The sequence below is a fragment of the Ctenopharyngodon idella genome, chromosome 16 (genome assembly GCF_019924925.1).
Source record: "Ctenopharyngodon idella isolate HZGC_01 chromosome 16, HZGC01, whole genome shotgun sequence".
NCBI lineage: Eukaryota > Metazoa > Chordata > Actinopteri > Cypriniformes > Xenocyprididae > Ctenopharyngodon > Ctenopharyngodon idella.
In genome coordinates, this window is record NC_067235.1 from 14,306,189 (window position 1) to 14,320,373 (window position 14,185).

The 14,185-nt window shown below is 36.6% G+C and overlaps 1 long non-coding RNA gene across 1 annotated transcript; it reads left to right on the forward strand.

Moving 5' to 3' along the window:
* The first annotated feature begins 643 nt into the window (after positions 1 to 643).
* Positions 644 to 4,612, forward strand: LOC127497789 (uncharacterized). The gene is made up of 3 exons (XR_007925654.1): positions 644 to 1,042; positions 2,428 to 3,656; positions 3,851 to 4,612. It is a non-coding gene; the product is annotated as an uncharacterized LOC127497789 (long non-coding RNA).
* Positions 4,613 to 14,185: the final 9,573 nt, after the last annotated feature.

Below are 14,185 nucleotides of genomic sequence, written 5' to 3' on the forward strand. Positions count from 1 at the left end.
CGAGTCATTGATTGTTATTGTTCTGGTTATTACTGTGAAGCTGCTTTGAAACAATCTGTTTTGTATAAAGCACTACTGTATAAATAAAGGTGATTTGACTTGACTTGATGTTGGCTTCAAATGTTTGAGTTGGTTCAATTAAAATTGGAGGGTTTGAAAAGAACTCCAATACTAATGCACTAGGTGGTGGTCCACATTGCATAACCTCATTGATCACTTCAATTAATTTAATGTGTGTATAGATATGCACAAACACGAATTTATAATTTTCAAGTATAAATATCAAGATGAAATCTCAAATGAAAAGAGTGTAAAGAAAGACAAGATGCTTTACAGATAAAAAAAGAATAATTACCCACTTCCTGATGGCCTCATTGAACCATCTAACCACATACCCCACACACAGTGAATCAGAAAAGGAGTTAAAAATTTGACAGCATTTGAGTGGACAAAAATACTTCTCACAAATATACATAATCAATGCGTTATCTACAACATTCTGTTATAACAATATGACTGCCAAATTATCCTTCTGTAAATATCAGAGGTTTCATTTTTGTTCTTTATTTTAACACTACTGTTGTCAGTGTTACATCTTCCAATACATATCGGAATGAACACAGTACAGTCAGTTTCACTAATAAAAAACATCGATAGTGAGACCTGAATGTTCAATGAAGCAACAGGCTGATGATTTAACTGACCTTATGTGTGTGAAATAATCTTGTACTACATCATGAAACTGCAAGTTTTGTGTACTGTGCTTAGGCCTGTTGTATAATCTTTGCACTGTACTGACTGGCTGCTATTGCTTCACAATTAATTATATATTATATAAAGCACAAAATATCAATTGTATTAAACTGAAAGAGTTAACGAAAGAAAAGATGCTTAATAAAAAGAAAGGTGGTGTCCCACTTCCTGTTGACTTCATTATCAGCTACCCTGTCTCATGCAAGACCACCAGTTGTACTATTAAGTGAACAGAAGTGAATCAGCAAAGACCTGACTGCACCTGTGACGGTAAACTTCTCAAAATATGGTAATGTACTCTTCCTAATTACAGTTGCAAGAAAAAGTATGTGAACCACTTGCAGAATCTGTGAAAATGTGCAAAATTTTAACAAAATAAGAGAGATCATACAAAATGCATGTTATTTTTTATTTAGTACTGTCCTGAGTAAGATATTTTACATAAAAGATGTTCACATATAATCCATAAGATTCTTAATACATGTAAACCATTGATTCTTAATACTGTGTGTGGTTACCTGGATGATCTACGACTGTTTTTTTGTTGTGTGATCGTTGTTCATGAGTCCCTTGTTTGTTCTGAGCAGTTAAACTGAGCTCTGTTCTTCAGAAAAATCCTCCAGGTCCCAAAAATTCTTCAGTTTTCCACCATCTTTTGCATATTTGAACCCTTTACAACAGTAACTGAATGATTTTGAGATCCATCTTTTCACATGGAGGACAATTGAGGGACTCAAACACAACTATTAAAAAAGGTTCAAACATTCACTGATGCTTCAGAAGGAAACACGATGCATTAAGAGTCGGGGGGTGAAAACTTTTGAACAGGATGAAGAGGTCCAAATTTTTCTTATTTCGCTTGAATATCATTTTTATTTTCATTTAGTACTGCCCTTCGGAAGCAACAGAAGATACTTCCATGTTTCCCGGAAGACAAATTAAATACAATTTACCTTGATCTTCAAATTCCAAATGTTTTCACCCCCCATCTATTAATGCATCATGTTTTTTTCTGGAGCATCAGTAAATGTTTGAACCTTTTTTAATAGTTTTGTTTGAGTCCCTCAGTTGTCCTCAGTGTGAAAAGACGATCTCAAAATCATTCAGTCACTGCTGGAAAGGGTTCAAATATGCAAAAGATGCTGGAAAACTGAAGAATCTGCAGGACCTGGAGATCTTTTCTGAAGAACAGAGCTCAGTTTAACTGCTCAGGACAAACAAGGGACTCATGAACAACCATCACACAACAAAAACACAGTCGTAGATCATCCAGGTAACCACACACAGTATTAAGAATCAATGGTTCACATACTTATGAATGGGGTTATTTTAATAAATTCAGCAGTTTTTTTTGTCTTGTGGATTATATGTAAACATCTTTTATGTAAAATATCTTACTCAGGACAGTACTAAATAAAAAATAACATGCATTTTGTATTATCTCCCTTATTTTGTTAAAATTATTAACATTTCCACAGATTCTGCAAGTGGTTCACATACTTTTTCTTGCAACTATATGTATTGGATAGATTAATATGTATCACTTAAGAGAATGTGTATAACTGTTAAATGATCAAAGTGGATTTAGAAGTTATGATGGCCATCTGTAATTTCTTATAAATTCTTATATATGTAACTTTTTTCACATTTTTGACTTTATACAAACATTCTCAGATTGTAAAAATGCTGTCATCCGTGATCATCTTGAATCTCGTACTCCACAACTGTCTGAGTGAGCTGGACATGCTGCACCCATCTCAGCCCTGCACTGAAGCAGAGAACAAGAATGGTCACAACACTTTTCTTAAACGGCATGTACGCAAGGACATCCCAACCGATCTGAAAGAAGAGAACTGGAAGATGTTCATTAACAAAATTGGCACCTGGAACAGGCCGATTCAGTCGTTCTTCTCCTTCAATGAAAAAAATAATGTGACAGCTGTGTGTTCCTCAGGAGGAAAGATGTATAAGGGCAACCTCTGTATAAGCAAGAAGATTTTTTCCTTCATCACTGTTAACATCGACAGTAAGAATAAAATAGTCAAAAGTGTCAAACGTCAGAAACAGCATGTTATTCTTGCCTGTGATAAATTTAAAAACAAATGTCTCCCTGATCATTTCCAGGCAAATACAAAAAACAGTAAACCAAATAATAACAAACCAGACTGCAGTAAACTAAAGTTCAGCTCTGTTTATGAGCAGGAAGTGTTTTCCTGGCTGTAATGTAACTATGACCTGAGGAACTAAGAACTATATTCTTTTTCTGTCGTTTAATTAAACTGTTGATGACAAATATGAATAAATGACATATAAAAACAACTTTCTCAGTGTTACTGTTTTAACAAAACACGGGTTTTTTTTTTTTTTTTTTGTTTACATAAAATGAATTTCAGTTCTCTGAATGTAAGTGTGCAACCGCTCAGCAGCACCACCTAGTGTCAGAAACCATTTTACTCCTACACTGCTGGTGCACGAAGATTTAGGATTTCTTTTGAATAGATTTCAAAGTTAGGAAATACTCATCCAGAGTTATGAATTTAAATTTGAGTTTGTTATTATGAATTTAAGTTATTAAATTAAATTTATAATTTAAAAAAAGTCATATCAAATAATAGATTAAATGTTTTCTTTATATAATAGGCTATGCATTAATATCCAAATGCAGGTAGGCTAATAGAGTAATAATTGCTAATCTGATGCCTGACAAAACTGAGGGAGCTAAAACAGCTGACGTGTCAGGATTCAGGATTTTAGTCATACACTTGGAGGTTGAAACTCAAAGAGAGAAATACGCACTAGATGAAAATAAACTTTGGTTTGGCTAAAGAAGGAAGCAAAAGGAGACGGTCCACCTAAGGGCTTCGCAAACGTAGACACCAACACGCCTGCAACTCAACATTTCGGTAAGTCCTAATCATCAAATCCAATCTGTCCGGTTTGCTTTTAGGGAGAGAAGCATGCACGTGCATGCCACGCACGTTTACATAGCATGCTATATTTAGATGACTTTGAGAGAAGTGACTGAGTATTGGGAACTTTGGCTGCAACGCGTAATAGTTCTGAGGAACATATGCTTTTTTTCTTTCTTTCTTTACAGCAGGTCTTCAAAATGATTGCTTTTTTGGTACTTTTGACTTTTGTTTTGCCTCAAAGTCATTCAGTGGATAGAAACTCTAACCCTTGTATGCCAGCGAAGTACAACAACGCCCATAATGTTTTCCTGAAGCGCCATATTCCTGATGGGGTGCCAAAAACGTGGGACCAAAACGCTTGGGAAACTTTCCTGAGGAAAATTCAAATGTGCGGCAGGCCGACGCAGTCGTTTTTCCGTGCAAGCGAGAAACAGCGTGTGGAAAATGTGTGTACTAAGGCTGGGGGCAAGACCATGGCCGGTAACCTGTGTATCAGTAAAGAGAAATTCTCCTTCGTAACGGTGAGGATCGATACCACTGATGGCGCGTGTGGGATCAAAACCATGCGCAATGAATCTAAACACATCATCCTCGCTTGTGAAGAGATAGGAGATGTCTGTCAACCGGTCCATTTTGAGGGAAACCCAGAAAACAGAGCGCCAAGCAATAACCAGCTGGACTGCGGGGCTAAGGAGAGCTCGGGGACTAAAACTGCCATGATAAACGTACTTTCTTTTCTGTTCACTTTGGTAGTAATGGTTTACATTTTTTAAGACTCAAATGTTATGTTTTTAGTGCTACTTATGTTAAAGACTTAAAAAAAGGCATTTCTTTGTTGTGTTCATAGCCTATTTGTTTGTTAATTATTTATAGGCTAATAAAAAGGTTTAAAACATTTTGTTAATAATTTTGTATAAAAAATAATAAACGAAGTACTTTTAACTCGACTGTAACTGACTGTTGCGATTGAACTGTATAACAATAATTAGCGCGGATGGACATTGATGCTATTCTTATTCTATTTTTTCTTTTTCTTTTAATGTTTGATTTATGATGCTCGACACTCAGGTAAAAAACAACAACAACCACAACAACAACAACAACAAAACAAATATAAAATCACGTTTCATTCACGAAAAGTTTGTAAATAGGTTGCTATATTGCTCAATAATGTTAATTAGTCAAAACCCATGGTTCCCTCAGGAATTATTTTGCTATGGGTTTTTAGAATTGTGGTTTTAGACTTATAAGAGACATTCATGTTTTGTTCTACAATTTAATTTTATATTTAATGATAAATTATACACAACAATAGCCTACCTCAAACAGGAATTTTGCTGTAAAGCCAACAAAAGGACTAGCCACCACAGGGTGAGTTTAGCTACCTGACGAGTTTGAAGCGAAATATTACCATATTTTACCATAGTGTTTCTGTTTTTGGCCTAGAGTTGTCGATTACATAATTTCTGTCTTTTAAGCTTTATTGAAACAGGTGTTTTTTGTGTGAGGAAGTTAAGGTTGAACAGAAACTAAACTGAGACGACAGAGGTAAAAAAAAATAAAAAATTAAAAATGCAGAAGTGCTCAGTTGTGGCATTGGAGTATGTTGGACAGTACCATAATTGGGTCATGAATCTTTGATATCAGGTCAATGTGAGGTGATGGAGTGTAACACATTTTTACCTTGTGTAGCCTAATTGAAAAAAAAAAAAAAGTCCAAGCCTACTTGACATTTGTAAATCCTTTTTCTACCTTTGCGGAAACGTAATGTAACACACTGTAAGTCTAACATTGATCCTCACCTATTTGTTCATTTGAAATTCCTGGCTGCTCACTCAGATTTACTCTGTCGAGTTGTTATTTCATTAGGCTATACCGCCAGAGGGCTCTTGTGCTCCGTGTAGGCTATTAGGCCCTACTCAACAAATTGAACAGAATATATCAGAACCTGAACAAGACGTTAAGAAAAAAGTCAAATTTTCCGGACAGATCTTTGAGCTAATTGAGTAGGATATATTTTACAAGCTAGCACGGCAGGTGAGTTGTAGCCTGCTAAGCCAAGTTGTAAAAGTACTGATCTGCAAACTCCCTCTGTAAAGACGGATTTTGTTACCTCACCTTATCCACGAGATGACACTAGTGCTCAAATTTAATCGCACAGCACGAGGCAGATTTTCCCCATTCATATTGGCAGTCGCCCTTTTTTCCCTCAATAAAATTTCCTTACAAGGTCATTATTAAGACTTCTCGACTGATGGCAACAGGGTGAGACTTACATAAGTTCCTTATGACTATTATGAATTTTAATTTCAATACTATTTCTTTCCTTCGTTTTCGACACTTATATATTTTTATATTTTTAAAGTGTTATGTGTAATTTCTGTGCCTCTACCATAAGCAAACATAATTGTAAAAATGATTCATCACATTTAAAATATGCATATTTCCCTATTAGGCTATAGCATGCAAAAAATGCATCTGTGTATGATGTCCAAATAAGCAGAATTCATGAAACAAGCAAACAATACCCCGATGACTGACTGCATCTGCTAGGATTCTGAAATGTTCAGCCTGATATGATTCTCAAGTGTGGGCATTTTGCTATCCACAGGAGCCGAGGAGCCATGCAGGTATAACTCGGTTAGGCTGATTGGGATGCTCAAACATGCAGAGCAATGTTTTTATAGCACCACAGAGCCACAGTGTTAACACTTTTTCTGAGAAATCAAGAAAAAATACAGCACCTTTAACCTCTTCTTCACCTTTCCACCCATTAAATCATTTCCCTGGGCTCTCCATGTGCAGTTATTGTAATGTGGTACAGGAATCTGGTCTTTCTTTACAAGCATTCAACCACATTTCCACCCTTTTTCTTTCTCGCATTGACTCTGCTCTATATTAATTTCTTTCTTTTATCCCATTGTCCATACAGTATACTCTTCTCATATAGGCACACTAAATGTCTAACTAAATGTGTTATGGTTCTACACTGTTTTGAATAATCCATTTCAAAAAAGCATTGAGACTCTCTAGACACAATGTTGCTGGTCATTTTATATGCTGAGATACATTTGATGTATTATATCCTAAACACGCACCAAGAGAACTCCCTGTTAATTCCCTGTGAGACTCCACTGAACAACTATCAATCATGCCTTAAGCTATGGCAAGCTGGCACTAACTTCAGTCAATAGGTCATGACACAATTATGACATTAGGCAAATCAATACATGCACAAACCAGGCAGAGCCAGTAAATGTAACAATTGGTTTTGAGGAGAAAGGAGGAAAGAATGAACTGAAAGAATGAGTGAAGAGTGAAAGGCAGGGGTGTGCTGAGGGGTGGCGGTAGGGAAGAAAAGGGTGGAGTGTTGGAAACCGGGCTTGCACTTAAATTGAACTTTTATAGCCAAAAAAGCAAGAAAATAAGAGGTTTGTACATAAACTAAGGTGAGAGGCTGGGAAAAGCCTCTTGCTTTTCTTCCCATGTCTTTCTTTTTCTATAATTATAGTTATAATTTTATTGTCATATTACGCCTACTTATTACTATAAGGCTTATGGCGAGCTATAAAAGTAACTAACAAACACAGATAAAGAGTTGGTTGCACAGCATGTAAGAGCAATGATGAATTGACTCAGAACTTGCAGTTCAATAAGTGAGTCATGATTCAGTGTTGATTTAGAAGCCATTCTGTGAGTGACCTAAGGTATTGTCAGACTTTTACGGAAACGATTCATTAAAAGAATTGACTCATAAGACTTGTTTGTTCATTAACCGTACCGATGAACTTTTACAGACCCGAGCTTTAGATGACTGAAAACTGCTGCAAGATGTGGGTGGAAGAGTTCATTTATATGGCATTTTGGATCTAAATCAAGGCACGAGGACTCTTAACAAAATATCAGTCTCAGAAATCCCCCACTTAGAGAGACAGAAAGAAAGAGAGGAAGAGATCTACCGTACATTATAATTAAATTTAACTCTGTTACCTCAGCTACACTCTGTTCTTCTTTCTTGTGACTGAACTCGGGTCAACTGCCTGTTCTATTGGCATTAGCGACCAAATTTGTTTTAGCATTTGCTAAGGTCCTTGATCCAACAACTCTTTACCATATTTACTGTAGGTTATTGAACAGCACTGTTTGTTATTTCTGCATTGTTCTAATATGAAAATGGCCTTTCAATCTGGGACTTTCAACCTCCAGACTAAAACCAACAGGGAAAAATAAACAAGAAACAAATGCTTTGGCACAGAAAGCAGCTAACATGGATGTCTGGTGGGTAAGGAACGAGCCTTTTCATTTCAAGTGCCAGTTTTAACGCACACACTTACCGCAGCCTCAGATGACTGAGGTTTGTTGAGGTAAAAGAGTTCATTTATGCAGCATTTTGGATCACATTCAACAAACAAAACTGGAGAACATTCACTCCGGTATGTTGGATTCTGAAATGCCCCTTTTCAGAACAATTAAGGCGAAGAAACAGCTTGATAGTAATTGGTGTCATAGGACACTAAGTCAAAGGTCGGGTCAAGTTTAGTGCTGGAGTGGCTGTGGTTTGCCAGAAGTGTGACCAAGATGAAGGTGAACGACATTTACAAGACAATCAGTGTGTGTTTGAGCTGAGAGTTTTATTCAGATGGAAACAGGATGGAGAAGAGAAGACAGTAGGAAGTGATTTTTGAGATAAGAAGCCAGCCAATAACAGGTAGATGAATGTTTGGCTATGGACTCACCAGTCCGAGGCTGATTTGACTGTACGAGTAGGATATAGAGACTTAATGATTAGAGAGAGAGGATGTGTGTGTGTAAGAGAGGGAGAATAAAGGAGGAGGAAAGGGGGAGATGGAAAGTGGAACAGTTTGATAATGAGCAAAGTGTGGACTGAGAGAGAGAATGAACAACACATGCGGAGAAAAAAAGGGAAGAACATGATGTATATAGACGGAAAAAGAAAGAGGAACAGCTTGACTGAAGAAATCATGTGGTTCATGTTAAGTTTCAGTTGGTATTAATGGATATACTGTAAAAGGTAATGAGTCAAAGTAAATAGTCAGGCATGATCTACATTTACCAAATTTATTTAGCTTCATCCATACTATAAATTGGCCCTTCATCAGATGCATGAGTGAATGTTTGTGTGAGCAAGACGGAAAGAGAAAATTCCCATTTTTAATTATGTTGAAGACGAATGAGTGCCCACCATAAAGAGAGAAAAGAAAAGAAATATTAATTCATAAATATCATAATAATAAGTTTTTGTGGAGTGGCATAACATTATAACATTTTACCTGAACTAACCTTGTCTCTCCATAAAAAAGATAAAAATATATGAAATTTTAAGGGAGTTATTGATCTGCAGAACTGTAGGGGTCCCCAATTTGATCAGTTTATTTATTTATTTGTTTGTTTGTTTGTTTATTGATTTTTTGCATATTGGTTGGATGACTTCATATTAAATATGTATATTACTGTTTTTTTGTTTTGTGATGGTTGTTCATGAGTCCCTTGTTTGTTCTAAGCAGGTAAACTGAGCTCTTTTCTTCAGAAAAATCCTTCAGGTCCTGCAGATTCTTCTGTTTTCAATGATTTTTGCATATTTGAACCCGCAGTGACTGTATGATTTTGAGATCCTTCTTTTCACACTGAGGAAAATTGAGGGACTCAAACATGACTATTAAAAAAGGTTCAAACATGATGCTCCAGAAGGAAACACGATGTGTTAAGAGCCGGGGGGGTGAAAACTTTTTGAATTTGAAGATCAAGGTAAATTATACTTAATTTGTCTTCCGGGAAACATGCATGTATTTTCTGTTGCTTCCGAAGGGCAGTACTAAATAAAAAAAAAAATTAGATTTCAACAAAATAAGAAAAATTTGGACATCTTCATCCAGTTCAAAAGTTTTCACCCCCCGGCTCTTAATGCATCGTGTTTCCTTCTGGAGCATCAGTGAATGTTTGAACCTTTTTTAATAGTTGTGTTTGAGTCTCTCAGTTGTCCTCAGTGTGAAAAGATGGATCTCAGAAATCATTCAGTCACTGCTGGAAAGGGTTCAAATATGCAAAAAATCATTGAAAACTGAAGAATCTGCAGGACCTGGAAGACTTTTCTGAAGATTTTTGGGCAGTTTTACTGCTCAGGACAAAGAAGGGACTCATGAACAACCATCACAAAACAAAAAAACAGTTGTAGATCATCCAGGTAACCACACACAGTATTAAGAATCAAGGGTTCACAAACTTTTGAACAGGGTTATTTTAATAAATTCAGCTATTTTTTTTGTCTTGTGGACTATATGTAAACATCTTTTATGTAAAATATGTTACTGAGGAAAGTACTAAATAAAAAATAACATGCATTTTGTATGATCGCTCTTATTTTGTTAAAATTATTCACATTTTCACAAATTCTGTAAGTGGTTCCCATACTTTTTCATGCAACTGTATATATATATATATATATATATATATATATATATATATATATAGTACAGTTTTTTACTTTATTTCCAAAAATATTGTAAGACAGTTATCGTAGAAGGTGTTTTGAAGTTGTAACAGTTTTCCTGTTACCAATATATACCAGTGGGATAGGTGTTACAAAGTAATTGTATGTGAATAGCATTTTTAATTAACTTTTAATAAATAGGACAAAAACATATGAGCGTGGGTGTGTGGGTGTGTATGTGCAGGTTTGGCTACACTTGTGAGAGTCAAATGTTCTCACAAACAAGTCGAGAATCAACTTGTGAGGACTTTTGAAGTGGTCTTCAATACTTGAAAGGCTGTTTAGCTTTCAAACTAATAATGTTGACAGGATGGCGTGAGGTTTTGGGGGGCATGTTAGGGTTTTGGGAACACCTTTGTTTAAAAATCATTGTGTCTGTATGATGCCTTTCATAACATAATGAAACTAACATATTAGTGTGGTGTCATGGATAAGAGAAGGTGCAATTGGTGTTCCAGGCGTAAGCGTGTAAACCAGTGTTCTGGTGGCATGTGTTTGGGGTTATGTGAGTCCCCAGAGTGGAGTATCACTTACCCTGCTGAGCTCTTGGCAAGACGAGTGAGAAGCAGAAAGAGAGAGAGGAAGAGAGGGAGGGAAAGTGAGAGAAATGTAAAATGAAACCCTAATTCCTCTTTCAAAGTGCACAGAAATATTTATGCCCTCATTGCCAAGCACCTCTCCTTATTCTCTTCAACTCTCTCTCTCTCTCTCTGTCTTCTTTGTCTCTCATCCCTTTCTCCATCTTTGTCATTCCCTGTTGGGCTTTGATCTCTTTCTCTCACATATTCTTTCCTCTTTTCACCAGGCCCGAACAAAGTAATAAAAAATGACCTAAGCACAAAAGAACAAAAGATAAGTGGGTGGGAATGAAAACGGGTAAGGCGAAGAGGGGGGAAAGGGGGGATGAGAACAGAAAAGAGAAGCAAGAGGGTGTTTGGTGTCAAGGGCCACCCAGGACAAGATAGGCAAGATATTGTAGATGTTTACCAGGAAACAACAATTGAAATGCTTTGCTAATTTCCCATTTCACCTGTTTCCAAACCACCATTTTGTCCTTAGGTCAAACATGTGTTTCCTATGCAAGAATGCTTTTATCTTTGAACATATGCATGATGGTGGGAACAACCCACTAAGTGCCTTTACTAGGGTATTTATATACCATTGATAACTCTCCTTTCTACCTTACAGGCCTGCAGCTGCCAAGCTAACAATTACAAAGGCAGAGACAGCAGTGGATGCCTTAAAGACGAGATTAGAACGGCGATAAGAAGACAAATAGCTCCATTGATATGAGAGTGTAATGACTATCGTCTGCTGTTGTTGTTGTACGCAGAGGAACATGTGTGGACACGAAGCTATTGTGTGAACACAATCGTCAAGGTGTGTGATGTGTGACGCATCGCCTGGCGCTATCTCTGTCAAGTGCTTGTAATACAAGCGTCGCGCTTTGTACACATTCAGTGAGCGGCCGCGACCCCAGAGGGCTGCATTCCTCTTTGCGAGAAGAAAGTCCTACAATAAGAAATAACTTTGTGTGGGATGTTTAAAACTAATAATCGTAAAGCTGAAGTGTGTGGGGGGCTGTGAGTAAGAAAGTATTTTGAAGCGTGCGATTGAGTGATTCTGTGTTGCCAGATCTCGCAAGAAAAACAAGCAGTTTGGTCTGTTTATGAATTATGGAAAAGGAAATTTCACCGATCTAAATAGAAAACTTTTTTATATATATATATAATTGCCAAGCCTAGGCTAAATTGTGACAAATTATAACAATTATTTTTCAGTAATTCAAAATAATTATCCTTTTACAAAAATAGCCTAGCCTACCTAAAACATTTTACATAGTAGCTGTAAATGTATATATTATAAAAATGCATTTATTATTAATAAATAATTTTATACGTCTATGGTGACTGACTGATATGGCATTGCACAGTGTGGCTTGAACAGTAGGGCCTATGGGGTCTTCGGGATATTGGAAAGCTGCTATTAGTGGTCATAGCCTACTTTATTGTCAAACACCAGCAATACCTCTAAACTTTACTGTATTCTGTAAATAAGACCAACAACGGACTCACAATTGCCCATTTTTGTTGACTTTTCCACAAAAAAAAAAAAAAAAAAAACTCAAACTCGTTTATAATAAGCGGACATGGCAACTCTGTGACTGCACAGCGCGAGCGGTCCATGCTGTCACCCCGGTAACCCGCGCACTAAAATCTGCAGTTCGCTGTGGCTCGGAAGACCATCCATCAAAAGTAAATGGTTAACGACTTCTTTGTACGACTCACATTCATCATCCAGTCTCCATGGCGCACGTCTTCATTAGAGACCCAAACTTCGCCTCTCCACCTTTTACCAAGCCCCTACCCCCCATATGCTCAGCTCTTTTCTTCCGCTTCAACAGCAGGGGTGAGGGGGAGACTAAAGACCCTCGGGGACACTGCTGCAACCTCCTGGCCTCTGCCAGGTCACCTTTTGTGCCTGCGTCATTCCCTTCACTCGCGTTCTCCTGCTCCCGTCAAGATCTCTGGAATTTCCACCTCCCTCAGAAGACCCTCCGTGTCTCCCTCAGCCCCAAACGGGGAAGACGGTAACCACAACGGAGGCAGATCCAGTTACGGGAGCTTTGAGTGTGCGTTGATTTAGATAACCGCGGGAATGGACAAGAGGGACTGAACTTGACAGAGCTCTGTTTTAACAATCAGTCTGACAAATTGTCCTGAAATTTTATGCTCATATTCACATTTTTGTGTCCAACAGTTATTTGTACACAGCTTGTCTGCCACAGAGAGAGACATCTACATCCTATGTTCATTGGGTCTTGTTGAAAGTTTATTCTATTCTAGGCCTATAACCTATACTTGATATTATTATTATATTTATTTTTTCTGTCGCTGTTTTTATTTTTTATTATAATTATGTTTTTTCTTTTTCTTTTTAAAATTTTGTATGTAAAACAAACAGGCCAATAAAGTAGCTACTTCAGAAAGAGAAGGGAGGGGCAACACCACAATAATTGCATTTACTACCTCAATGAGTCCACCAATTCATTTTTATATTATATTTTATATTTTGTCTATATAACATATTTGTATGTAAGGAAATACCTGTTTTATTTATTTTATTCATTACGTTGTCCCCCATTACCCCTTATATTTTGTGTATTTGCCAACTGTATAGGCCAGGGGTTTTCAAACTGGGGTCCGGGGGCTCACAGGGGGCCGCAAGGGAGCTAGGCGCTAGGCGGTCCTTGGAAATGTTTGGAGAAAAACAGTGTAAAACTGTTCATATATAAATAAATAATAATAGGGCGAATTCAAGGTGATTGCACTGTAAAAAATTACCTTCATGATTTGTTATCACAACATTTTTTTTTTTATTAAGTCAACTTAGATAATTATTGTGGTTCAGATAACATAATATTTTGAGTTTCTGTTGATTAAATCAATCGCCTTCATTATATTGACTCAAATTTTTAACTTCAATGAACTCAAAATTTTAAGGCAACCAGGTAACTTACTTTTTTAAGTGAAACCAACAATTCTTTTTTACAGCGTGGGACACTTTTTGCCATTGAGTTGAGAGTTGGAGTTACCCCAAACAACCTGAATTAGCCCCTAAATAAGATTACAAAATTGTTTAAAAAATGAGTAAAATAAATGATTGAATAAATAAATAACATTAGATATCAAATGTTAGGTAACACATTACATAAATAAAAAATGTTATTAAAATAAGAAAATAAGTATATATTACTAAATAAATAATACATCTAACAGTACAGTGCTATAATGATTAGGAAAAATGTACTTAATAGAAACTAAATATTTTCCAATTAATATTTCGACATAATATTTATTTATTTATTTTTTCTCCACAGTATGAATTTATAAAGATGCCTTTTAAATCTTAGTATGAGGGTCCCTCGCACGATTTGAGGGTGATCAGGTTTTGGGTCAGTGGCAGATTGAAAACCCCTGGTTAGGCTATGCAAGAAAGGCTAGAAAGAAGG